This window comes from Giraffa tippelskirchi, chromosome 7, assembly GCF_054371585.1.
Source record: "Giraffa tippelskirchi isolate mGirTip1 chromosome 7, T2T-mGirTip1v1.2.pri, whole genome shotgun sequence".
Lineage (NCBI taxonomy): Eukaryota > Metazoa > Chordata > Mammalia > Artiodactyla > Giraffidae > Giraffa > Giraffa tippelskirchi.
Genome location: NC_137281.1, coordinates 82,881,326 through 82,907,774, shown reverse-complemented (window position 1 = coordinate 82,907,774; position 26,449 = coordinate 82,881,326).

The window sequence follows — 26,449 nt, the reverse complement described above, 5'->3', positions numbered from 1 at the left end:
TGCATGATATCCTCCATCATCTCATTGTTGGCATGATCTTTCAAGACAGGTAACACCAATCCCCATTTTACAGATGTTGAAACTGAGGCTCAGAGCATTGAACTTGCCCAAGGTCAAGCAGTTCACAAACACATGATATGTTTGAATTCAAAGACTTCCCTCTTCACCAAAGGTTTTCAACTTCTTAAATGTGGAGGCTGTGTTCTCAAATTAAATCTCAGGCCCAGCGCATAAAGAAATAATAAAAGCAGAACTTTCTAGTTGACTGGGTTGGTGGTTGTCTGCAAAAGTGAAGAGGAGAGCTTATCCACCCCACCTGTCTCTCAACCCTCCCCTTTCCTGTGTCGTTTGGGCTCATATGCTGGGACTCAGAGTTTAGGGGGAGAATGTCTGCTTCCCTGCCAGGCAGGTTTTGTTGGAGGTCCTAGATCAAACCAACAAGGTTTTCCAATTAACCGAAAAGAAAGAACTCCAGCTTTGGGTATCTAGGTTGAAATTCTGGTTCTGCCACTTACTAGCTACGCAAGTTTCTCAGCTAACCTGAGCTTCCTCAGAATACTGTACTATCAATAGAAAGATAATATGAGCCGTGTACATATAATATTAAATTTTCTAGTAGCTTGATTTTTAAAAAAGGCAAACAGGGATTTTTCCCTGACTGTCCAGTGGTTAGGGCTCTGTGCTTCCACTTTCATTGGGGCACAGGTTTGATCCCTGGTCTGGAAACTAAGATCCCACAAGCTGTACTCCAAGGCCAAAAAAACGGCAAAAAGGTGAAATCAAGATTAATAATATTTTTATTTAACCCAATATATTTAAAACATTACGTCAACATGTAATCAGTACATAAAATTATGAGTGAGCTATTTCACATTTTCACATATTAAGTCTTCAAAATTTGATACATGCTTTACCCAGTACATCTCAACTCAGACTCTAAATTGGCATTGGAAATCTTTGATCTGGACTTAGATTTTGTAAAATTTGTAGTGAAAGAAGTAAATTCAAGAAACAAAGTTGTTCCAAACATTTTTTAAAGTTTTTCAATAATTGGCAGAACTATTTGTTTTTAAATAGAAATTAAAATTAAAAAAAATTTGTTTGAGGCAAGAAACAGAGACCCTGTAAAAACGTCTTCCTACAATGGTCTGAGGGTGGGAAGGCTCTAGGAAGCTACCATGGGGACCCAGGATAGGAGCTGAAGTCCAGCTGAGCCTCCGATACCTCTGGAGAAGGTAGGGGCAGGTGAGGCCATGCCAAGTCAGCGCCTCTGACTCCAGGGGGGCCTCCAGCTCCTCACATGTCTTTGACCCATCCCCAGAGGTCTCTAGATACTGCCTCCAGATTGCCCAGTTTCCCCAGTAAGTACTGCTGTCCTGGTCAACCAGTATGTTCACAATACCTGAAGAATATGGCAGAAAAGGCTCCACTTTTGAAGAATGGGCTCCTCTTCTGCTTGTTTATTTGGTTTTTTTTCAGTTTTTAAAAATTGTGGTAAAGTATACATAAAACTGGGCTTCCCCAGTGGCTCAGCAGTAAAGAATCCGCAATGCAGGAGATGCAGGAGATGTGGGTTCAATCCCTACGTCAGGAAGATCCCCTGCAGGAGGGCATCTCAATCCACTCCAGTATTCTTGCCTGGAAAATCCCATGGACAGAGGAAACCGGAGGGCCATGGTCCATGGGTTGCAAAAAGTTGGACATGACTGAAGTGATTGGGCCCACACGGGCATACATAAGATTGACCATTTTAACCATTTTCAGGTGTACAGTTCTGTTTCATTAAGTACATTCACATTGTTGTGCAAACATCACCCTCTCCAAAACTCTTCCATCTTTCCCAATTGAAACGCCATATCCATTAAACTCAGATTCCCCCTTCCTCCTCCTCCTAGTCCTCAGCAACCATCCATCTATTTCCTGTTTCTATGGATTTGAGCATTCTAAGTACCTCATACAATGGAATCATACATTTGTCCTTATTTCACTTAGCATAATGTCTTGAAGATTCATCCATGGTGTAGTATGTGTCATAATTTCCTTCCTTTTAAAGGTTGAATAGTATTCCATTGTATACATATGTTACAATTTGTTTTTCCATTCACCCATCAGGGGATACTTGTATTTCTTCTACTTTTTGAGTAGTGTGAGAGTGCTCCTATAAATATGTGTGTTTGAGACCTTGTTTTCACTTCTTTGGGGTATATACCCAGAGTGAAATTGCTAGATCATGTGATAATTCCATGTTTAATTAATTGAGGACTTGCCATACTGCTTTTCACAATGGACACACCATTTTACACTCCCAAAAGCAATGCATAAGGATTCCTATTTCCCCATATTCTTGTCAACACTTATTTTCTGTTTCTGCTTCTTGATGAAAGTGAAAGAAGAGAGTGATAAAATTGGCTTAAAACTCAACATTCAAAAAGTATGATCATGGCATCCAGTCCCATCTCTTCATGGCAAATAGATAGGGAAGCAATGGAAACAGTAAGGGACTTATTTTCTTGGGCTCCAAAATCACTGCAGATGGTGACTGTAGCCATGAAATTAAAAGATGCTTGCTCCCTGGAAGAAAAGCTATGACCAACCTAGACAGTATATTGAAAAGCAGAGATGTTACTTTGCTAACAAAAGTCCATCTAGTCAAAGCTATGGTTTCTCCAGTAGTCATGTATGGATGTGAGAGTTGGACTATAAAGAAAGCTGAGCACCGAAGAATTGACACTTACGAACTGTGGTGTTGGAGAAGACTCTTGAGAGTCCCTTGGACTGCAAAGAGATCAAACCAGTCAATCCTAAAGGAAATCAGTCCTGAATATTCATTTGAAGGATTGATGCTGAACTGAAACTCTAATACTTTGGCCACCTGATGTGAAGAACTGACCCCTTAGAAAAGACCCTGATGCTGGGAAAGACTGAAGGCAGGAGAAGGGGACGACAGAGGATGATATGGTTGGATGGCATCACCAACTTGATGGACATGAGTTTGAGCAAGCTCCAGGTGTTGGTGATGGACAGGAAAGCCTGGCGTGCTGCAGTCCGTGAGATGTCAAAGTGTTGGACACGACTGAGCAACTGAACTGAATCGTCATTCTGATAGGTATGTAGCATTGTAGTTTTATTTTTGATTTGCATTTTCCTAATGACTAGGGATATTGAGTATCTTTTCATAAGTTTATTAGCCATTTGTGTGTTTTCTTTGAAGAAATCTCTATTAAAGTCTTTTGCCCATTTTGATCAAGTTGTTTTGCTATTGCTGAGTTGAAAGAATTGTTTATATATTCTGGATATAAATCCTTTTAAATATATGATTTGCAAACACTTTCTCCAATTCTGTGGTTCTCTTTTCACCCTGTTGATAGCATCCTTTGATGAACAAAAAATTTGAATTTTGATGAAGTTCACCTTATGTTTATCTTTTATTGCCTGTGCTTTTGATGTCATATCAAAGAAATCTTTGCCAAATGCAATGTCTTGAAGATTTTTTAATTTTTTTCTAAGAGTTTTATAGTTTCAGGTTTTACATTTAGGTCTTTAACCTGTCTTAATTTCATTTTTGTAGATGATGTAAGGTAAAGGTCAACTTCATTCTTTCACACATGGATATCCAGTTTTTCCAGTATCACCTGTTGAAAGACTGTGCTTTCCCCATTGAAGGTTCTTGGCACCCTTATCAAAAATCATTTATCATATATGCAAGGGTTTATTTCTGGGCTTTCTATTCTATTCCATTTGTCTATTTGTGGCACACTGGCACACCATACTTGGTAGTAAGTTTTGAAATCCTGAGGTATGAGACCTCCAACTGTGTTTAAGATTGCTTTGGCTATATGGAATCTCAAGAGATTCCATATAAATTTTAGGATGGATTTCTCCATTTCTGAAAAAAAAAATCACTGAGATTTTAATGGGATTTGCACTGAATCTATACATCATTTTGGGTAGTACTGACATTAAAAATATTAAGTCTGCCAATTTATGAACATGGGATGTTTTTCTAGTTAGTTATGCCTACATTAAGTTCTTTCAGGTTTTGTAGTTCAGAATGCAGATCTTTTGCCTCTTGATTAAGTTATTCCTAAGTAATTTTTATGCTTTCACTTTCAATTTTTACCCTATTTTAAATAAATGGTTTTCTTGATTTTCTTTTCAGATTTTTCATTGATAATGGATAGAAATGCAACTGATTTTTGCATGTTAATTTTTTATCCTGTAACTTTGCTGAATTTGTTTGTCCCTCATTGTTTCTCATGCAGGGTGGTAGGTATATGGTTTTGCATGTCTGGAATATTTTATTAAAAAACAAATACCCTGAGCCCAAAGCATGTTCGTGCTAATGTAACTTTCTTACAACTACAATTGGAGGAGGGGTCAACCTTTGAGTTCTTATTGGCCCCATAGAGAGCCTATCACTTTTTTGTACCCTGGAAGATACCAACTTCCCAAAATGTAAAGAATGCTACTTGAGGCTGAGCAACACCACCAGGGAACTGTCTAAAGAGGCAGAGGGGCCTCCTGACCAGAGTCAGATCTCTGGGTGGGAAGATGGGCTCCATCACTGATGACTGTGGAGCCCTGACAAATCCCTTCTTGGGCCTTAGTTTCCTCCTCTGCCAAATAAGCAGTTAAGACTCAATGGTCTTTAGGGCCTTTTACCTATAAAGTCAGAGGTTGGGCAGATGGAGAGAGTATGGGTTGAGTCACCAGGCTCTGGTGGCAGTGAGGTTCCTGTCCACAGCACTGCTCTGCAGGGTCCTCACTCACTGAAGGAAAATGCCCCACAATTTTCTGCAATTTGTTACTCCTTTATTCAATCTTCGTGGTTTTAAAATAACAATAAATTACTTGTACTATAATTATTATTACAAGAGCCGCTTGCTCTACAGTTTGTAAAGCACTTTCACATCCATTACTCATTTGACAAATGAGGAAACCAAATCCCAGAAAGGTGGTGTTCCCTGCCCTAGCTGGACTGGTAAACAGCATATCTGGCCTGGATTAAAATGAATCCTAGCTCAGCTGCCCAACATGCTGTGTCAGTTCAGTCACTCAGTCGTGTCCGACTGTTTACCACCCCATGGACTACAGCACACCAGGCTTCCCTGTCCACCACCAATATGCGGAGCTTGCTCAAACTCATGTCCACCGAGTCGGTGATGCCATCCAACCATCTCATGCTCTGTCATCCCCTTCTCCTCCTGCCTTCAGTCTTTCCCAAAATCATAGTCTTTTCCAATGGATCAGTTCTTCACATCAGGTGGCCAAAGCATTGGAGTTTCAGCTTCAGCATCAGTCCTTCCAACGTATATTCAGGACTTATTTCCTTTAGGATGGACTGGTTGGATCTCCTTGCAGTCCAAAGGACTCTCAAGAGTCTTCTCCAACATTACAGTTCATAAGTGTCAATTCTTCAGCCCTCAGCTTTCTTTATAGTCCAACTCTCACATCCATACATGACTACTGGAGAAACCATAGCTTTAACTAAATGGACTTTTGTTAGCAAAGTAACATCTCTGCTTTTTAATATGCTATCTAGGTTGGTCATAGCTTTTCTTCCAAGAAGCAAGCCTCTTTCAATTTATGGCTGTATTTGCCATCTGCAGTGATTATGGAAAAAATAAAGTCCCTTACCGTTTCCATTGTTTCCCTATTGCCATGAAATGATGGGACTGGATGCCATGATCGTACTTTTTGAATGTTGAGTTTTAAGCTAACTTTTTCACTTTTCTTTCACTTTCATCAAGAAGCTCTTTAGTTTTTCTTTGCTTTCTGACATAAGGGAGGTGTCATCTGCATATCTGAGGTTATTGACATTTCTCCCAGCAATCTTGATTCCAGCTTGTGCTTCATCCAGCCCAGCATTTCACATGATGTACTCTGAATATAAGTTAAATAAGCAGGATGACAATATACAGCCTTGAGGTACTCCTTTCCCGATTTGGAACAAATCTGTTGTTCCATATCCAGTTCTAACTGTTGCTTCTTGACCTGCATACAGATTTCTCAGGAGGCAGGTTAAGTGGTCTGGTATTCCCATCTCTTTAAGAATTTTCCACAGTTTGTTGTGATCCACACAGTCAACGGGGTTTGGCGTAGTCAATAAAGAGAAGTAGATGCTTTTTGGAAACTCTCTCATTTTTTTGATGATCCATCAGATGTTGGCAATTTGATCTCTGGTTCCTCTGCCTTTTCTAAATCCAGCTTGAATATCTGGAAGTTCACAGTTCATGTGCTATTGAAGCCTGGCTTGGAGAATTTTGAGCATTATTTTGCTAGTGGATGAGATGAGTGCAATTGTGCAGTAGTTTGAACATTCTTTGGCATTGCCTTTCTTCGGGATTGGAATGAAAACTGACCTTTTCCAGTCCTGTGGCCACTGCTGAGTTTTCCAAATTGGCTGGCATATTGAGTGCAGCACTTTCATTGCATCATCTTTTAGGATTTGAAATAGCTCAACTGGAATTCTATCACTTCCACTAGCTTTGTTCACAGTGATGCTTCCTAAGGCCCACTTGACTTTGCACTCCAGGATGTCTGACTCTAGGTGAGTGGTCACACCATCATGGTTATCTGGGTCATTAAGATCTTTTTTGTATAGTTCTTCTGTGTATCCTTGTCACCTCTTCTTAATATCTTCTGCTTCTGTTAGGTCCATACCATTTCTGTCCTTTACTGTCTCCATCTTTGCATGAAATGTTCCCTTGGTATCTCTAATTTTCTTGAAGAGATCTCTAGTCTTTCCCATTCTATAGTTTTCCTCTATTTCTTTGCACTGATCACTGAGGAAGGCTTTCTTTCCTCTCCTTGTCATTTTTTTTGGATTTCTGCATTCAGATTGGTATATCTTTCCTTTTCTCCTTTGCTTTTAGTTTTTCTCCCTTTCTCAGCTATTTATAAGGCCTCTTCAGACAACCATTTTTCCTTTTTGCATTTCTTTTTCTTGGGGATGGTCTTGATCCCTGCCTTCTGTACAATGTTGCAAACCTCCATCCATAGTTCTTCAGGCACTCTATCAAATCTAATCCCTTGAATCTGTTTGTCACTTCCACTGTATTATCATAAGGAATTTGATTTAGGTCATACCTGAATGGTCTAGTGGTTTTCCCTTGTTCTTCAATTTAAGTCTGAATTTTGCAATAAGGAGTTCATGATCTGAGCCACAGTCAGCTCCTGGTCTTGTTTTTGCTGACCATTTAGAGCTTCTCCATCTTTGGCTGCCAAGAATATAATCAATCTGATTTCGGTATCAACCATCTGGTGATGTCCATGTATAGAGTCATCTCTTGTGTTGTTGGAAGAGGGTGTTTGCTATGACCAGTGTGTTCTCTTGGCAATACTCTATTAGCCTTTGCCCTGCTTCATTTTGTACTCCAAGGCCAAATTTGGCTGTTACTCCAGGTATCTCTTGACTTCCTACTTTTGCATCCCAGTCCCCTGTGATGAAAAGGACATCTTTTTTGGGCATTAGTTCTAGAAGGTCTTGTAGGTCTTCATAGAACCGTTCAACTTCAGCCCCTTCCACATTAGTGGTTGGGGCATAGACTTGGATTACTGTGATATTGAATGGTTCGCCTTGGAAACAAACAGAGATCATTCTGTCATTTTTGAGATTGTACCCAAGTACTGCATTTCGGACTCTTGTTGACTGTGAGGGCTACTCCAATACTTCTAAGGGATTGTTACCCACAGTAGTAGATATAATGGTCATCTGAGTTGAATTCACCCATTCCAGTCCATTTTCATTCACTAATTCCTAAAATGCCAATGTTGACTCTTTCCATCTCCTATTTGACCACTTCCAATTTACCTTGATTCATGGACCTAATATTCCAGGTTCCTATGCAATATTGTTCTTCACAGCATTGGGCTTTACTTCCATCACCAGTCACATCCATAACTGGGTATTGTTTTGGCTTTGGCTCCATCTCTTCATTTTTTCTGGAGCTATTTCTTCACTGTTCTCCAGTAGCATATTGGTCACCTACCGATCTGGGGAGTTCATCTTTCAGTGTCATATCTTTCTGCCCTTTCATACTGTCCATGGGGTTCTCAAGGCAAGGATACTGAAGTGGTTTGCCATGCCCTTCAGTGGACCACGTTTTGTCAGAGCTCTCCACAATGATCCAACCATCTTTTGTGGCCCTGCACAGCACGGCTCATAGTTTCACTGAGTTAGACAAGGCTGTGGTCCATGTGACCAGTTTGATTAGTTTTCTGTAATTGTGGTTTTCATTCTGCCTGTGAGGCCATGCCTGAATAATAGGTCATTATAGGCAAGGGGAACTAGAGAGAATGAGGGAGCAAAGGAAAAAATTAAGAAACTCAAATCATCTATTGATTTAATACAGTTAATTTTCCATAGCATCTAAAAGAAATGGTAAATCAAGAGATAGATTCAGAATGTAATGAAATAATATGCATATATGTACGGTAGTCCTGATCCGGTTTTGAAAGGAAGGAACAAGCCTACCCTCCTCTCCCACTCCAGCCCTGAGGCTGCTCCTCCTCTCTGTGGGAAAGCAGTTAGCTGGTAAGGAATGGCAGGCCCAGTCCTTACATGGCATCTCTTCATCTGGCTGATCACTTTCCCCAGGGCACACCCAAGTTCCATCACTTCCCTTCCACTTATAATGCTAGAGTAGGAAAGCAGCAGGTAAGGAATGTAGATAAGTAGACATATGTCTACAAGGTAAGAGAACAGTGGAAACAGGGAGATCCCGTGAGAGAGACAGGGAGACAAAGAAACAGAAAGAGACTGTTATTGGCAGAATTTCTGACAAGTGTGCCAAGCTTATTCAGTGGGGGAAAGAGTAGTCTCTTCAACAAAGAGTGCCGGGACAACTGGATATTCATATGCAAAAGGATGGAGTTAGACCCTTACCTCACCATATTTATTGCTGTTGTTTAGTTGCTAAGTTGTGTCAGACTCTGTGCAATCCCATATAGCCCGCCAGGCTCCTCTGTCCATGGGATTTCCCAGGCAAGAATACTGGAGTGGGTTACCATTTCCTTTTCGAGGGGTTCTTCCCCACCCAGGGATCAAACCCACGTCTCCTGCATTAGCAGGAGGATTCTTTACTGCTGAACCACCAGGGGCTTTCCACCTCACTCTATATTCAGAAATTAACTCAAATGAATGGACAGCTTCAATATTAGAGTCAAAACTTTATAAAAAAAACAATTAGAAGAAAACGTAGGGTAAGTCTTTATGGAATTGGATTTGGCAACGAATTTTTAAACTTGACACTAAAAGCATGAATAACAAAGTAAAAGATTGGTAAATTGGACTTCACAACATTTAAAAATTTTGTGCATAAAGGCATTATCAAAATGTGAAGAGACAACCCATAGAATGGGAGAAAGTATTTGTAAATCATATGCTTGATAAATCTCCAGAACGTATAAAGAACACTTTGACACAAGGACAACAAGATAAGCAACCCAATTAATAAAAAAGCAAAAGGGACTTAGCTGGCAGTCAGTGGCTAGGACTCCATGCTCCCAATTCTGGAGGCCTGGGTTCTATCCCTCATCAGGGAACTAGATCCACATGCAAAAACTAAGATCCTGCATGCTGCAACTAAGACCTGGCACAGCCAAATAAATAGAAATAAATAATTTTTAAATGTGAAAACCATTACAAAATAAAAGGGCAAAATATTGGAATAGCCACTTCTCCAAAAAAGATATACAAATGGCCAACAAGCACATGAAAAGATTTTTAACATCATTGGTCATTCAGAAAATGCAAATCAAAACCTCAATGAAATACCAAGTCAAACCCATTACTAGAATTTTTTTTTAGGATGTGGAGAAATAGAAACCCTCACAACATCGCTTACACAGGGGGCTGGGGTTACAAAATGGTCCAGCTACTGTGGAAAACAGAATGGTATTTCCTTATAAAGTTAAATGTAGAATTAATATATGACCTAGCAATTCCACTCTTATGTACCCAAGAAAAATGAAAACATATGCCCACATATAGCTTGTACATGAATGTTCACAGCAGCATTATTCATCATAACCAAAAAGTGGAAACAACCAAAGTATCCATCAATAGATGAATTTAAACAAATGGTGGTTCATCCATACAGTAGAATATTATTCAGCTATAAAGAGAAATGCAGTACTGACACATGCTAAAATTTGGATGAACCTCAAAAACATGAGTGAAAGAAGCCAGACATAAAAGTTCACAAGTTATCTGATTCCTTTGATAGAAAATATCCAGAATAGGCAAATCCATAGAGACAGAAAGTGGATTAATGATAACAGGAGATAGGAGAAGGAAGGAACAGGGAGTGATTATTTAATGGGCATGGGGTGTTCTACTGAGAGGGTGGGTGAAAAATTTTGAAACGAGAGAGAGCTTGGGTTACACAGCATTGTGAAGGCGTGGAGGCACTAAATGCCACTAAATTGCACACGTTAAAATGTTTAAGTGTAAGTTGTATGAATTTCACCACAGTTTTTCTAAGTGATGTAGAGATATCTGGGCCAAGACAGAAGCAGGGACCTGGAGAGAGGGATGGAGAGAGAAGAGTTGGAGAAACCAGGACAAGCTGCGACCTGTTACAAGAAATTTATTAGTACCATTCTGTCAGCGGGTTGCCAGCTAAATTTAATATAGGTCTATATACAAAGAAAATGCCTCTTTCTACATAATGAATATTTAATAATGCATGGGTCAGGCAATTCCACAGAAGTATTTAAAAGCAGTCTTTTGTTTATTGCTCAGAAATGATAGTGACCCACTGACCGGAGCTCCAGACACAGTGACATATTGAAAACATTACCTACTGACATGTGTTATTAAAGAGGAATTAAGCATCACTTTGTTCCCCTCCCCTTAAAAGCTAATCTTTCCTAAGCCTCCTGTCTGCTTACATGCAGAGGACAGCTCCAAGGGGGTCCACCTCCCAGATGAGGCTGGAGAGCTAGGCTGGCCCCCCTCCATCTACAACCTTCCCTCCACAACCATAAATTGAAACAGATGAGATGGTTATTGAGAAGATCATTGAGAGGAAATAGATGTGGAGTCTCTATGCAAAGTTCTCCCCACTGTTCTGCCATATCCAGCCAGTTACAAAAACCTGTTAATCCGACTAATTCTACTCCAGTGATACTTTCTCACAGTGTCTCATCTTTGCCCTTGAGGTTTTGTTCCTCCCTGTTCCAGTCTACTACTGACTCTTCCTGGATCTGTCAATCAAGGCACTACTCCACTCACGCACCTCCCATAGCTCGCCATTGTCCATCCTCCTCCTCACCCTGGCATTAAAGGCCCCATGTCTGGCCATGGCTCCAGCTGACCATTCTGCATCAAGGTTCTGGGTTGCCAACAGCAGAAAGTGACTCTGTCTGATTTAAGGCAGAAAGAACTTGTTATGAGGACATTGGGGGACCCATAGAATCGATGGGAAACTGAGAGGTCAGCCAGCAAAGGGCAGAAATAAACTCATGTGGACCAGGGGGTGGTCCAGCCAGGATGCCACTGCTGACACCACCCCTGCTGCCATCATCCAACATCCCTGCTGCCTCCATGAATCACCCCTAAGCATCTCCACCTCCTCATGTCAACCTCCAGACTCCCTAGGTGGGAGTCCTAGGTGGGAGTGTCCAACCAACAGAGCCTGGTCTCCTTCTGCAGCCTCATCACCACCATCCAGGGAGAAAGGAGCTGGTCCTCTTTGCTTCCACAGGGAGAGGCAAAGCCCTCACTTTCCAGACATACTGCCTGTCCCACAGCTAAACCAACATTTCCTTCCTACGCCCTGTCTTCTCAGTGCTCTCCCATCATCCCAACTCTGCTCTTGTCTTCTCTCCCCATGGGATGCCTCAGCCTCACCCCCTCACAACCAGTTGGATCATTCTTCCAATGACATGATCAAATATCACCTCCTCTAGGAAGCCTTCCCTGATTGCCTCCACCATCTCTGATCTAGTTGTGATGCCATCTGGTCTCTCTGGTGACACCGAAGTCTCTCCACTGTGTTTTATAGCTTGTCACACTCCTGGGTGACCCTCTCACACTGGATGAGTCTAAACTGAATCTGTAAGTTCCCTCCTCACCTTTCCCCTTTTCAACTGCCCCCACTCGCTGCCGGGCAGGTGGGCTAATATCATGTCTGGGAAACAGCTGTCCCTGCATTCGCTTCTAAATCATCAAGTCCCAACTCGCTTTGACTTTTAAAGACCTGCATGCCTCCCCTCATAATGTTTGAATTATAGTTCAGTTCTTTTGACTTCCTGGATAAATGTAGTTTTCTCATATAGTCTGCTGCAGACTGCCTCTCCCTAGAATAGAAAACCCCAGAAAGCCATCCCAGGTAAGCTCCCTCTCCATCACCTGTAGCCAAGGCCAGTACCACCAAGCCTTCCGCACAGAGCCCCCCTGACCTACCTTTGGGCTAAGGAGAGGCCAACGTGGGAGCAAGGAGGAGCTATTCTTATATCCAGCATGGAGATGTGGCCCATATATAGCAATGCAGCCATACCAGTTAAAACATTGAGATGCTTCCCAGATGGCGCTAGTGGTGAAGAACCCACCTGCAATGCAGGAGACGTGAGAGATACAGGTTCAATCCCTGGGTCAGGAAGATCCCCTGGAGGAGGGCATGGCAACCCACTCCAGTATCCTTGCCTGGAAAATTCCATAGACAGAGGAGCCTGGTGGGCTACCGTCCATAGGGTCACAAAGAGTCAGACTCTAAGTGACTTAGAACACATGCTAGGTTTGTCATAGCTTTGGGGCTTCCCTGTAAAGAATTTGCAATGCAGGAAACTCAAGTTCAATCCCTGGGTCAGGAAGATCCCTTGGAAAAGGAAATGGCAACCCACTCCAGCATTCTTGCCTGGGAAATCCCATGGACAGAGGAGCCCGGTGGGCTGTCGTCCATGGAGTTGCAAAGAGTCAGATACAACTGAATGACTAACACTTTCGCTTTCACTTTCCATGAATAACCACTGCCCCCAGGCCACAATGAGTCCAAGGCGTCACCAATTCAATGCACATGAGTTTGAGCAAGCCCCAGGACATGGTGAAGGACAGGGAAGCCTGGTAGCATGTTGCAGTCCATGGGGTCGCAAAGAGTTGCACATGACTGAGCAACTGAACGACAACAGGCCTCCTCTGAATACCCCTAGGCTAGCCACCCCACCATCTCCCATCCTTACCTGGTAAGGGACATCCACACAGGGCAACAACAATGTCCATATTATTATTCTGGATTTTGTGATGCTTGCGGTATTTGTCAGCTTTTTTAGTTTTTTGTTTTGTTATAATTTATTCTCTTATTCTAAATAAGCATTCACTCTTGTATTCTTTTTATGAAATGGTCAGGAGGAGGGTTCACCATGCAGGGCCACATGGGAAGCACCAGGCTCAGAAGACAGGAATGAGGACGTGCTCACACCATGGCCTTTATTGAGGTTTCCATGGCAAAGGCAAGGTAGGGAAGGGTGAACGGCTCAGGATTGGCAAGTTTAAATAATTCTAGCAGGTTTAAGCCATAGGTCTGTCCCTACCTACCTGAACGATTGAGGCAAGAAATATCGCCTCTGGGATACAAGGGCCAGGCAGAGAAGGTCTGACTCTGCATTGGTGAGTTCACATATCAAAGGCCTGCTCTCCAAGAATTGGCTAACCCCAAGGAATGGCAGTCTCTCCTCAGCCAGAAAGGTTTTGGAAGATGTCAGAACGTCATAAGATATAATAAATAAACTATAGATGGATATAGGTATAGGTACAACTTTATACCTATTTTTGTATTCATATCTGTGTACTCTTTTCCTTAAAGTGAGCCCCCATGGGGAGGGAGGATTAGGAGTTTGGGATTAGTAGATACAAACTATTATATATTGGATGGATAAACAACAAGGTGCTACAGTACAGCACAGTGAACTATATTCAATATCCTGTGATAAACCATAATGGAAAAGAATGTGCAAAAGAGTGTATGGGCATAACTGAATCACTTTGCTGCACAGTGGAAATTAACACATGATAAACCGATGGATAACAATATAACTTTTAAAAAAAGACAGCCCTCAAGCAGCATGGGCCTCAATCCCTACGAAATCCTGGATACCTCCCACACACACCTTGGTGATCATTGGCCACAGGGTGCAGATAATGGAAAGGTACATACACCCGAGGGCAAAACATCCGCCCACATTCCCTCCATCCATTTGGTGAGTTCCACGTCTTATGGGTCATAGATTAATCTATGTCCCCCAAAAAGATATGGTGAAGCTATAATCCCCTATACCTCAGAGTTGGCTTCCCTGGTGACTCAGACGGTAAAGAATCTGTCTGCAATGCAGGAGACCTGAGTTCAATCCCTGGGTCAGGAAAATTCCCTGAAAAAGGGAATGGCTACCACTCCAGTATTCTTGCCTGGAGAATCTCAGGGACAGAGGAGCCTGACGGGCTACAGTCCATGGGATCATAACGAGTTGGACACGACTGAGCGACTAACACCTTCACACCTCAGAATGGGACCTTATTTGGAAATAGGGTGGTTACACGGGCCACTGGTGGAGATGAAGTCACACTGGAGTCAGGTGACCCTGTTCCATAATCTAATATGATTGGTGTCCTTATAAGAAGAGGGAGGGAGACACAGGCGAGGAAAAGACAGTCAAGTGACGAGGGAGGCAGAGGTTGAAAGGCTATAGCTGCAGGCCAAGCATCGCCTGCATCGCCAGACCCTAAGACAGATTAGGGACAGAATCTGGACAGATTCTGCCTAGCTCTTCAAAGAAGTGGAGTCCTGCCGACACCTTGACCGTGAGAGAATCTGTTTGTTACTGTAAGCCCCTCTTGTTTGTGACGCTTTGTTACAGCAGCCCTAGGAAGCCAATACACTCCAACAGGAAGCCTCTTCCTGGGTGATATTCAGAGAACTTGTCTCTCCAACTGTTAACAGCACAGATGACAAAACAGGCAGAACACAAAACAGATGACAGACAGAACGAGGGCAGTGGGTTTGAGGAAATAGCAAGGGGCTGGACAAGCCATTTAGGCCCTCAGCTCAGGGCACTAGATGGGAAGAGTCAGGAAGGATTTGACTGCAACAGGAGAGTGAACTCTGAAAATGGCCCACTGTGCTCCGGGAGGCACCCAGTCCTTCCTCTGGACCAGGCTCCGAGGGGGTGCTGGGCCAAGTCCAAGGTCAAGTTGCTCCTGTTGGCAGCTGGAGCCACCTTTGTACCCAAGGTTTGAGTGATCTCTGCTTCCTAGGTGGCACAGTGGTAAAGAACCCACCTGCCAATGTAGGAAATGCAAGAGACCCAGGTTCAGTCTCCAGGTTGGGAAGATACCCTGAAAAAGGGAAATGGCAACCCACTCAAGTATTCTTGCCTGGAGAATTCCATGGTCAGGGGAGCCTCGTGGGCTACAGTTCATAGGGTCGCGAAGAGTCGGACATGACTGAGCATGTACTCACATGTCACTAGGCGCCAGGGAGCACAGTGACCCAGGCAGCTGGAGCCCAGGGAGAAGTCCACATGTTGCTCATTCAGAGCCCACAGTCAGGGAACCGGTGGATGGAGCAGCCAGGCCATTGAGTCAGAACTAACCAGGAGCACCGCACGGCTGACCTTTCTGCTCACGGCTCTCCCAGCAGCCCGGCTGTACATAATTGAGGTCTGTGAACAAAGAAAGATGCCAGTTACATGAGCTGGAAAGGGACTTTAATGTGTGATACCTGAGTGTTCAGGGTAGAGAAGGGGGTCACACTCATGACCAGTGGGACCTGCCCTCAGCCCAGTTGTCCTCAAGATGAAAATGAAAGAGATCAATTCAATTATCTCAAAGGTCTTTTCTGCTTCAATTTTCTCAACTATGGTACCCCACGCCCTGCCAGGGGTCTTGCACTCTCATGCTCCCTCATAGCTTCCCAGCCCTTCATCCCTGCGTTGCAGATCTCACATCCTTAAGCACATCATTACAACCTGCCAGGCCCCCATCCCAGCCCAGGTTCTGTTCTGCTGAAGAAATCCTGCAACAGCCAGAAAGCCATTAAACTAATCAAGTCATGAAAGTGGGATACAGGCAACCTCTCGATAAGCTTTTGCAATTAAAAAGGAGGCAGACTGGGGGACTTCCCTGGCGGTCCAGTGGTTAAGACTCCATGCTCCCGATGTGGTGCACAGGTTTGATCCCTGTTTCAGGAACTAAGATACTGAATGGCATGCCAAAAAAAAAGGAGGCAGACTGCTTGAGATCAGGGGCCATGGCTGCTTTTATTCACCACTGAATCCCTAGCGCCAGCCACAGATATGACAAGCTGCAGATGTTCAATAAATATTTGTTGAATGAATGAATGGGAATCTCAGTCACTGCAACAGAATGTGCAAAACTGGTATGGGGAGGAGCAGAGGCCTTCCTAGGACCCTTCAACTCAAACTGTTAAACACAGGGTCTGCTGTCTCCCCCAAAAGCTGGAGATTAGTATTGAGCCCATTAATGCTCCAGCCTCTCTCTCTCACCTCCAAGGGGCCAAAAAGATGCTGCCCCAGTGCCTGACATCAACCCAAAAGAAGTGGTGAGGCTTGTGTGGTTGCACGCATTGCATATTTTCTCAACCACCTGGGGCCAAATACAAAACAATGAAAATGAAAAGAGGTGGGAAAGGAGGCTTGTTGAAAGGAGAAATCAAAGAGGAACCAGCCATCAGCTTATGTTTAGCAATAAGCAGGATAATCACATAGGAAATTAAAAGCAAGTCTCCTTGAAGAAGAAGGAGGAGGAGGGGAAAAAAAAAACTATAATTGGTTCCCTCTGTTCTGAAGTCACAGCACCTGCTCTCCATCTGCATGCAGAGGAGAAGTGGCCAGAGGTCAGGGATTGGATCTGCCAAAACTCTTTCAGGCAGTCTCGAAATGCAAACACACACACATGCTGTCCATGTATAATTTAAAGTGCACAAAGCTGGACTTCTCTGGTGGTCCTGTGGTAGAGAATCCACCTGCCAATGCAGGGGGCATGGATTCAGTCTCTGGTCTGCGAAGATCCCACTTACAATGGAGCAACCAAGCCCCGTGTACCACAACAACTGAGTCCCTGTGCCACAACTACTGAAGTTGTGTGCTCTAGAGCCGATGCTCCACAGCAAGAGAAGCCACCACAATGAGAAGCCCATGCGCTGCAACAAAGAGTAGCCCCCACTGGCCACAACTAGAGAAAGCTGGTCAACAGCAACAAAGACCCAGCACAACCAAAAAATGAAATTTTTTAATTAAAAAATTAGTTTTTGAAAAATGTACTAAGCATCAGTACTTAGAGGCCAATATTAGGACCTATCCTCCCATCCTTTATTTTTTACTAACCCTTCAATCACCTGGAAGGAGAATTTACAGGTGAAGTATGGGGACCCTCTGATAGGCAGTTATGGGCTGTGAAGCATGGTGCAAATGATGTTACTGACAATTAGATGTCAAAGTTCAGGAATGACTTATTTAATTGTATAAATTGGAGAAGGTTCAGAGTTATAACTATAGCAACATCACTTTTTTAAATTTAAGTATAGTTGATTTACAACATTGTGTTAGTTTCAGGTGTACAGCAAAGTGAATTTTTTCAGATTATTTTTCCACCATAGGTTATTACAAGATATTGGATATATTTCCCTGTGTTACACAGTACATCCTGTTGCTATTCATGTATAGTCGCTTGTATTTGCTAATTCCATACTCTTAGTTTATCCCTCCCCCACGCCTTCCCACTTTGGTAACCGTAAGTTTGTTTTCTGTGTCTGCAAATCTGTTTGTTAATCGCACATACGCCCTTCTACTTTCTCATAGGACAGGCAGGGGTGGAGTCGACAGTCAGGTTGCCAAGAATGCGATTTACTGACAGGGGTGAGCAGTCCTCCTTGATGGTCTCAGCCATGGGTTTGTAGTGGGCAAAAGATGTATAGTCTCTAGTCCAGAAGGTGGACCCCAGGAGGCAGGCAGAGTTGAAAACACATCTGAGAGAGGGGAACTGGCCCATCAGCAACCAATTTTAATTAAGGACCTGGGACCAGATGCTGGTGGAATCAGCTGATCTAAAAGTGAGCGAGGGAAGGTCAGAGGGAGACAGAGAGAGGTGGGGAGAGGGAGGGAGCGCGGGTCCCTGTCAGCTACAGGCCTTGGTGAAGCTATCCTGCCCTGTGTTGTGACCCACCTTGCTTAAGCCAGTTTAGTAGAATCCTGTGACTTGCAAACAAAGGTGCCTCGGCCAAGGCCCATTCCTCAGCTCACCAGCTGCAGAGGGGTGGATAAGAGGGCTCAGGGGATCTCCCAGGGCCACGAGAAGTTAGGAAAACAAGTGGAGCTCCCTGGGCTGTGCAACTGAGCTCCTTGGAGCGGTCAGGGTTCTAGAGACAACCCAAGGGACCCACCCATTCTATCAGCTAAAGTTTGATTTGAACAAAAGTTCCCATGGTTGGACTTCTTTTAAAACCCACTGGGCTCAAAACACTGTCAAGACACTGGCAGGAAGTCTGGATGGTTTCTAGCTATTCCACGCCCTCTCTCATTCATTTTACTTAAGCAGAGGGACTCTCCAGCTGCCAATGATTTTAAGTTGATCGGTCTGGGAAAGGCTTGAGCCAAGGTTTGAAGGAGGGTAGCCATGTAATGCATGGCCGGTGATGATGCCAGTGCCATGTCTCTGTGGAAGGTGGCCCGGCTAGACCCTCGCCAATAGGCAGAGAAGGCCACTAGGATCCTTGGCAAGTGGAACCCCCAGAAGCAGCAGAACCACATTATCAGCCTCAGACCCAGAGAGCAACGTGGAACAAATGCTCCTCACAGAGAGGAGAGCCCAGGTGTGAAGACCCGAGCCAAGTGCAGCATTGACCCCACCTCCCCACACCGCGGACACTGCGGACAGTGCAGAGTCTCAGGGCTTCTGTCAAGGAGGAGCTTTCAAAGACCTGCTAAGCCAGCGCCCATCTCACAGAACTAGAGATCAGAGGCCCAGGGAGGGAAGGACTTGCCTAAGACCACACGGTGAGTAACTTGTCACCTGCCCCTCCCTCGAGACAGTGTCTCCTGAAGAGCCAGCTGGGTCTTTCTCTAGGTCACTGAGCCAAGTGTCCAAAAACTCAATTTCCTTCTTCCAAAGAGTTGCCAGTGAGATGCAGAGGGAGGTGGGAGGGAGGTTTAAGATGGAGGGGACATATGTATACCTACGGATGATTCATGTTGATGTACGGCAGAAGCCATCACAATATTGTCATTATCCTCCAATTAAAAATTAAATTAAATTAAAAAAACCACACAAAGGGTTGACGAGCACTGTCACCCTTCCCCTCTAGCTTTGGGAATCTGTAATATGAGGCCAGAGCCTGGTCTGGGCCTTGGCAGCTGGTCTGTCTCTACAGGACATCATGGGACAGTAGAAGGAATACTAGGATTGGTGTCCAAGACTGTCTTTTACCTGACTCTTCTGTGTAACCCCAAAGACATCACCCAGTCTCCTTGTTTGCACAGTGGGTTATACAGTCTGTTCTGCTGGTTTCTCAGGCCATGAGAATTAAGTAGGATGGAGTCTGGGACTAGGCCAGCCACACCAGTGTCAAGGATGGTTGGTTACTCTTCCTCCCCCAGCAGAGCCCTCAGCTCACCTGCCTGATGAGGCATTCCTGGTACCATGCCCATCTCTTACGGAATTCACCTAAAGCAAATGACTTTCCACAGTGTATAGGGCATGGGCCCTATACATCAATATTCAAAACACCCCTCTCTTGTTCTTATGGGATATAGGGACCAGGAACCATCTTATCTGAGGCTTCTAAATATGGGATCCCATGCTGCCAGGGACCCACAAAACATGGCCCTGGTACCTCCAGCCTATTATCAAGTTTTCAAAGTCTTACAGAAGATACTTCCCTAGGTAAACTCAAAGGCAAGTTACTTTGCTTTGAGCTAGAATGTTCTTTCAGAGTGTAGTAATAACATCATTATCTCATGTTAGTCAGAAGATCAGCTTGGTAATACAGATGTTTCTGATTAATGTAAATGTGCACCATTAACTAACTGTTATATGTCACATGAGGTTTGTTTGGTAGGAAGACCTTTTTTCAAAAAATTTACAATCCCCAGCAATTCCACTTTCTGGTATTTCTACTAAGAAATAACTACAAATACATGCAATGATTTATGAACAAGGCTATCTGTTGATATATGGTGTACAAATATTTTTTTAATTCAACAATTGGTTAAAATTTATGGTGCCTTCAAATGATGGGACTATATGCAGTCACTAAAAATCATCTTATAGAAGAATATTTAATAACCCTGATAATTACAATTTGAATATTGTTGAGCAGAGGAGCTTACAAAACAGTATATATAGTCTGATTTCAAATTTGTGCATTAAAATGAAAAATTATACAAACCAATGTTAAAATCAATTATGAGATCAAAAGTGACTTTTATTGTACTTTTCAAGTTTTTTACAAAACATATGTATGATTTTTATAATTTGAAAGGAAAGGCAGTAAATGTCCTTTTGGAAATCTCTGCAAAAATAAAGTCTCTAAAAAGGTCTTGAGAGCTGAGAGGTCAAGGAGACCCCAAGGGCAGGCACTGGGCAGCCTCCTCCACAACTTGTAACATAACAATTGGTTTTCAAAGCTTTCATACCGCCATTTGTCAACATCACAAGCTGAAACACCAAGTGTTAGTGAGGATGTGGATCTGTGATATCCTTTACACATTGCAGTGGAGTGTAAATTGGTGCAACCACTTTGCAAAACCCTTGACTTTTATCTCCTAAAGCTGAACACTCACATACTTAACACTCAACAGGGAACACGTGTTTGTCAGTAGACATTACAATAGTGATCGTAGCAGCACCATTTACAGTAACAGAACCCTGGAAAGACCCTTGTTCATCAACATATGAATGAATAATCTGCGGTGTGTTCCTACAATGTGCAGTGGTGTAAAATCAAGTTAACTGGCATTTCAGTTTGAGCAGCCGAAAAAGTTCTGGATTTGGATGGTGGTGGTGGTTGTACTGCACTATGAATATACTTAAATGCCACTGAATTTGACATTTAAAATGGTTAAAATAGTAAGTTTTACATTATAAGTATTATCATAATAAAAAACAAATTATTACATATAGCTAACTTAATCATGATAGCCCACCAGGCTCCTCTGTCCAGGCAAGAATACCGGAGTGGATTGCCATTTCCTCTTCCAGGGGATCTTCCTGACCCAGGGATCAAACCCACGTCTCCCGCATTGCAGGCGAATTCTTTACCGCCGACCCACAGAGGAATTCCCCCCACAAAAAAATTACTATATATAATTAATCATGATAATACCAAGTAAAAAGTTGAAATTGCCAAAAATGACATACAACATGATGTCTTCTTTGTGCTTAGTTGCTCAGTTGTGTCCGACTCTTTGCAACCCCATGGACTGTAGCCCACCAGGCTCCTCTGTTCATTGGGATTCTTCAGGCAAGAATACTGGAGTGAGTTGCCATGCCCTCCTCCAGGGGCTCTTCCCAAACCAGAGATCAAACCCAGATCTCCCACATTGCAGGCAGATTCTTTACCAGCTGAGCCACCAGGGAAGTCCTTTATAACATTAAAACAACTAAAATTTAAAATAGTCTTTTTGAGAAAGCAAATAAAAGACAGTACAACAAAATAAGCAAAGCAAGAGAATGATGAACATATTTAAAAGTGGGCATTTAATTTCCATGGGGTTTTTAAAGTATCCTTGATATTAATTTCTCCGTTTGATATTAATTTCTCATTTAAATATTTTCTTCTCTGTGATAACCCTCTGTGTTTTTTCAGTCTTTTAACATTCTTGAGGCTTTCAATGGCTGAGTCAAATATCTCTCTGGTAAATATCACATTGCATTGAAAATATGTGGGTTGTTTTCAAATCTTTTGATATTGATTTCCAACATAATTTTACAGTGCTAAGAGAACAGATTCTATGATTTCAATACCTATAGACCATGAAATTTTTGCACCTTATTTTATGTCCCTGGATATGTTCCAGTGTCTCCTGGTTTATAGTCTATGGGAATTTGAATAGAATTTTGTACCTTGCTGTGGTGTGAAAATTGTGTAAATCTTAATTATGTTGAATTGGTTCATAGTGCTTTCCAGGTCTACTATCCCTTTCTACTTTCTGTCTATTAATTCTATTAATTTTTGAGAGCTTGACATTGAAACTCCAACTAAAAATCTTTATCTACTTAAAAAATAATTGTAATATATAGTGGAACTATGAAACTTTGTTCTGTATTTTCCAAGTCTCCTGTAAATGTGTTATCATACTTTCATAATTTAAAAAATTAAAAAAGAATGACAAACATAGAAGTCAGGGTGATGGTTATTTGGATTAGGGAGGGTAGCTTGATACAGGTTATTATTAAGATCCTGACGTTTGTTGGGTGGTGGAGCCACAGGTGCTTTTTACACTAGAAGAAAGAAAATGAAGGGGTGTAGAGAAAGAGAGGATGGGAGGGAGGGAGGAGAGGAGAGAAAAGTGTTGTACATGGGCCAGAGATGAGGGTATCCCACGAAGCAAAGATTTTGATTCATCCAATTCTGGTCACCTAGGGTCCTTTTAAAAAAAAAAAGCTAAATGAAAAATGGAACTATCATATGACCCAGTAATCCCACTACTGGACATATACCCAGAGAAAATCACAATTCACAAAGTTACATGTACCCTAATGTTCACTGGAGCACTATTTACAATAGTCAGGACATGGAAGCAACCTAAATATCCATCAACAAATGAATGATCAAGAAGATGTGGTATGTATATATAGTACAATATTACTCAGCCATAAAAAGGAACGAAATGGTGTCATTTGTAATGATATGGATGGATCTAGAGTCTGTCACACAGAGTGAAGTAAGTCAGAAAGAGGAAAAATAAACATTGTGTATTAATGCATATAATGGTACAGATGAACCTATTTTCAGGGCAGGAACAGAGACGCAGATGTAGAGCATGGACTTGTAGATGGGAGCTTGGAGAAGGTGGGACAAATTGAGAGAGTATCATTGACATACATACATGTGCGTGTGCCTGCTAAGTCACTTCAGTCATGTCTGACTCTGCGACCCTATGGACTGTAGTCCACCAAGTTCCTCTGTCCATGTGATTCTCTAAGCAAGAATACTCCATGTGTAAAATAGATAGCTAGTGGAAAGCTGCTGTATAGTACAGGGAGCTCAGTTTGGGGTGGGATAAGGAGGAGGTGAGAAGGAGGTCCAAGAGCGAGGGGATATATGTATACTTACAGCTGATTTACACTGTACAGTAGAAACTAACACAACATTGTAAAGCAATTATACTCCAATAAAAAACAAAAACGCTAAACAGAGCATATAATGTATTGTTTAGTATATAAGTGAAAAGCATTTGTAAAAATTAAATGGGTAACTTTGGGGGAAGGTGTTCTAGAACAGTGCCTGTGCACATAATAGGTGCTCAATAAATATTTGCTGTTTGTTGGAGAGGGAAAAAGTAAATGGATGTTTAATACAACATTTAGGATAGTGATTGCTCTGGGATGAAGAGGAGGATATGTTTGGGGCTTCCCTGATCCTAGCATTCAATATCTTAAACTCAGTCATGGATACACAATTGTTCATTTTATTTTCATTCCTAAAACATACACAAGACTTCATATGCACTTTTTGTATGTATGATTTATTTCACAATTTAAAAAGTGAAAAAGGAGAAAAGAAGCATAAATTAATCAAACAGAATGAATGCAAAGAAACAAGAGAATTTTTAGTGTTCTCTGAAAACACTAATAAATAATCAAAGCTCTGGCAAAATGGATCAAAAAAGAAATAGAGAAGGCACAGATATTCAGAATGAAAAAGAAGATAAAACCAGATACGGTAGTTTTTTTTTTAACTCCTTATACTAGGACCAATTCTGGGCTTCCTTGGTAGCTCAATAGTAAAGAATCCACCTGCCAATGCAGGAGATGCAGGCTCAATCCCTGAAGAGGGAAGACATCCAAGAAAAGTAAATGGCAACCCACTCCAGTATTCTTGCCCAGGAAATCCCATGGACAGAGGAGCCTGGCAGGCTACAGTCCATGGGGTCACAAAAGAGTCGGACATAACTTAGCAACCAAACAACAATTTATCTATGGCAATAAATTTTCAAACAGACTAAATAAGTCATGCTCTAGAAAAGTGTGTAACAAGATATCAAAATGGGACTTTCTCCATCTCACCTTCAGCTGAGGGTCCTGAGACCAAGAACTAGATGCAGTTGCAAAATGCTTTCCCATTTCTAAACAAGATGCCAAACCACCTCACCTCTGTAGGGTGAGCAAAGGTTTTGTGAAACCAGTTCTGCCAGTACTGGTCTTCACCAGGTAGAGCTGTTTGTTGTTGTTGTTCATTTACTCAGTCACTCAGTCGTGTCCCTTCTTTGCAACCCCAGGGACTGCAGCATGCCAGGCTTCCCTGTCGTTCACCATCTCCTGGAGCTTGCTCAACCTCATGTCCATTGAGTCAGTAATGCAAGCTGCTAAAAGGGTACCAATTGGAAAGGCCTGGAAGAAAGGGTATCTTTGGTGATGGGCGGGTAGGATCTTCCTCTTAACCTCGAACCAAGTGAGCTTGACAAGGACCACTCAGAGGGCTTGAAGGGCTCCAAGGACGAGGAGTCAAAAAGGCTTCTGTGTACCTGAAAATCCTAAAGCCAGCCATGGTGAGCTAGCATCAGAGGGAGTGTGAGGAGCAAGGACTGACTTGGGGAGCTGCACTCTGCCAACAGTGGGCAAGCAAGCAAACGGTCAGAGGGGAGGACATGAAGGGAGTGGAGTCTGTCCTCTGGTGGACAGGCTCAAACAAATAGGGTCTGGCAGAGAAAACCAGAGAGCCAGCTGGAGTCAAGATGTCACCATGCCAGAGGCATTGCACCTGAAGGCCCAATGGAGTAGACAGGGCTCTGAGACAATCCAAATAGAGAAAGAGCCTGCTTTAGACATCAGCAAGCCTAGAAAGTGACAAGCCCTCATAAAAGTACCTGTATGAGGTTCTTACAACAGTGCCCTTTCCCCTGTGGCCCCCGCCCCAGGCAATCCTGCAGATTGAATGTGATAACCTATCCATCCGTCTATTTATATGTCTGCTGCTGCTGCTCAGTCGCGTCAGTCGTGTCCGACTCTGTGCGACCCCATAGACGGCAGCCCACCAGGCTCCTGCGTCCCTGGGATTCTCCAGGCAAGAATACTGGAGTGGGTTGCCATTTCCTCCTCCAGTGCATGAAAGTGAAAAGTGAAAGTGAAGTCGCTCAGTCGTGTCCGACTCTTCTCGACCCCATGGGCTGCAGCCTACCAGGCTCCTCTGTCCGTGGGGTTTCCCAGGCAAGAGTACTGGAGTGGGGTGCCATGTCTATCATCTATCTATCTATCCTGGCTAAGTGACACTTATCCCAGAAATGCAAGGAAGGTTCAACTTCAGGAAAATGTTTAACATAATTCAACATATTACTGGAAAGAGAGAAGAAAAACTATATGAAAAAAAAGTTTGATAAAATTTAAACCTGTAAAGCAACTATACACAAATAAAAAATGAAAAACATAAAAGAAGAAAAAAAGCTCTTAGGAGACTGTGTGAATCAGCTCCAGCACAACACTGGAAGGGTGCATTCCTTATAACAATTCATTGAGCTGTACATTCATATCTTTTTTTAATATTTTGAAGTTAAAAAGATAAAAAATAAATTGCACTGGATAAATGGCTGATTCTAGGACTAGAATGGGAAATGTATAAAATGAGCCTAGAGCATCTTTAATGTCAGTAAGTAAAGAAAAAAATTCATACTTACTTATACTTTAATTCAAAGCTTCATGTTAAAAACAAAAACTCCTAGAGCATTAGGGCTACTGAGATCTTCCCTAACTTCCCAAAAGGGTATCTATGGAAAACATGCAGCAAATGTACTCAGTGGTGAAACATCAAATGTATTTTCTTTACAATGACAAATCATGTTATCTGGTGTTATATCTAACTAAAATAAATGCTCAAGACCTAGAAGGAGAAAAATGTAAAACTGTATTGAAGGGAAGAAATAGACAGTAGAAATGACACTTGTGTGCAAAGTCACTTCAGTTGTGTCCAACTCTTTGCAACACTATGGACTGTAGCCCACCAGACTCCTCTGTCCATGGGATTCTCCAGGCAAGAATACTGGAGTGGGCTGCCATGTCCTTCTCCAATGGAAGTGATAGAGCACATCTATGGATGGAAGGACTCTACATCTTAAAAATAGTGCACTTCCCCACTTCTATCTATAAATTCAATGCCATTCCCACTAAACTCTCAAAGGGTTTTATCACAGAACTTGATAAGATTATCTTAAAGTTAATATGGAAGGAAAGAGGGCCAAGAAAAATTTGAAAGAACAAAATTGAGAGACTTACCTTGCC